This window comes from Durio zibethinus, unplaced genomic scaffold (genome assembly GCF_047325235.1).
Source record: "Durio zibethinus cultivar Kanyao isolate XHJ-2024 unplaced genomic scaffold, ASM4732523v1 HiC_scaffold_393, whole genome shotgun sequence".
In the NCBI taxonomy this organism is placed as follows: Eukaryota; Viridiplantae; Streptophyta; class Magnoliopsida; order Malvales; family Malvaceae; genus Durio; species Durio zibethinus.
Window position 1 is genome coordinate 227,501 of NW_028323016.1, and position 2,500 is coordinate 230,000.

The window sequence follows — 2,500 nt, forward strand, 5'->3', positions numbered from 1 at the left end:
GCCCCCCTCCCAATCGCCGGAACCCCAATGCCGCCGGTCAGGTTCTCCGGCGGTACTCCGGCGATGCTCCGGCGATGCTGTCCCGAGTGAAAAAAATGCGGCACCAGCACATGCTGGAGCCAAGCATGGGCACCGTGGCTCAAAATCGAACTTCGGCCAAGGCCTCGACCATCAATGGCACATGATGACGCATGGTGATGGCACATGCATCGACCATCATCGGCATAGGCTGCCCTTCGGTACGGGCACTTGCCTCGACCGCCATCGGCACAAGCTGGGCCCTGCTGTGGGTTGTTGCCTCGATCACCAGCGGCACATGCTGAGCCTTGGTGCGGGCGGTTGCCTCGAGCACCATCGGCAGACCCTGGGCCCTGGAGCGGCCGGTTGCCTCGATCACCGTCGGCAAAAGCTGGGCACTGGTGCGGGCGCTTGCCTCGACCACCATCGGCACACCTGGGCCCTGGTGCGGGCGCTTGCCTCGACCACCATCGGCACACGCTGGGCACTGGTGCGGGCGCTTGCCTCGACCACCATCGGCACACGCTGGGCCCTGGTGCGGTCGGTTGCCTCGAGCACCATCGGCACACGCTGGGCCCTGGTGCGGGCGCTTGCCTCGACCACCATCGGCACACGCTGGGCCCTGGTGCGGACGCTTGCCTCGACCACCATCGGCACACGCTGGGCCCTGGTGCGGCAGGTTGCCTCGAGCACCATCGGCACACGCTGGGCCCTGGTGCGGTCGGTTGCCTCGACCACCATCGGCACACGCTGGGCCCTGGTGCGGGCGCTTGCCTCGACCACCATCGGCACACGCTGGGCCCTGGTGCGGCAGGTTGCCTCGACCACCATCGGCACACGCTGGGCCCTGGTGCGGCAGCTTGCCTCGAGCACCATCGGCACACGCTCGGCCCTGGTGCGGTCGGTTGCCTCGACCACCATCGGCACACGCTGGGCCCTGGTGCGGCAGGTTGCCTCGACCACCATCGGCAGCCTCGACCACCATCGGCACACGCTGGGCCCTGGTGCGGGCGGTTGCCTCGACCACCATCGGCACACGCTAGGCCCTGGTGCGGTCGGTTGCCTCGAGCACCATCGGCACACGCTGGGCCCTGGTGCGGCAGGTTGCCTCGACCACCATCGGCACACGCTGGGCCCTGGTGCGGGCGGTTGCCTCGACCACCATCGGCACACGCTGGGCCCTGGTGCGGGCGCTTGCCTCGACCACCATCGGCACACGCTGGGCCCTGGTGCGGCAGGTTGCCTCCACCACCATCGGCACACGCTGGGCCCTGGTGCGGGCGCTTGCCTCGAGCACCATCGGCACACGCTCGGCCCTGGTGCGGTCGGTTGCCTCGAGCACCATCGGCACACGCTGGGCCCTGGTGCGGCAGGTTGCCTCGACCATCATCGGCAGCCTCGAGCACCATCGGCACACGCTGGGCCCTGGTGCGGCAGGTTGCCTCGACCATCATCGGCAGCCTCGACCACCATCGGCACACGCTGGGCCCTGGTGCGGGCGCTTGCCTCGACCACCATCGGCACACGCTCGGCCCTGGTGCGGTCGGTTGCCTCGAGCACCATCGGCACACGCTGGGCCCTGGTGCGGCAGGTTGCCTCGAGCACCATCGGCACACGCTGGGCCCTGGTGCGGCAGGTTGCCTCGACCACCATCGGCACACGCTGGGCCCTGGTGCGGGCGGTTGCCTCGACCACCATCGGCACACGCTGGGCCCTGGTGCGGGCGGTTGCCTCGACCACCATCGGCACACGCTGGGCCCTGGTGCGGGCGCTTGCCTCGAGCACCATCCGCATACGCTGGGCCCTGGTGCGGCAGGTTGCCTCGAGCACCATCGGCACACGCTGGGCCCTGGTGCGGCAGGTTGCCTCGAGCGCCATCGGCACACGCTGGGCCCTGGTGCGGGAGCTTGCCTCGAGCGCCATCGGCACACGCTGGGCCCTGGTGCGGCAGGTTACCTCGAGCACCATCGGCACACGCTGGGCGCTGGTGCGGGCGCTTGCCTCGACCAGCATCGGCACACGCTGGGCCCTGGTGCGGCAGGTTGCCTCGATCACCATCGGCACACGCTGGGCCCTGGTGCGACAGGTTGCCTCGAGCACCATCGGCACACTATCGGCCCTGGTGCGGGCGGTTGCCTCGACCACCGTCGGCACACGCTGGGCCCTGGTGCGGGCGCTTGCCTCGAGCACCATCGGCACACGCTGGGCCCTGGTGCGGGCGGTTGCCTCGAGCACCATCGGCACACGCTGGGCCCTGGTGGGTTTAGGCACATCTTCAAATTTCTGCCGTGCCAATGCCATTTTTATGGCTTGTAAATTCATACAATGGTCCCCTAAGCCTTCACGTGAAGTTTCGTTGGAAGATGACTCGTTTTCTATTTTTCATGATTTTCGAAACTTTTTGCGGTTCGGGATTTTTTAAAATTTTTTTATAAGGATTTTTGGCCCCAAATTTTGTAGGCATGATCCTTCTATTTTTGTT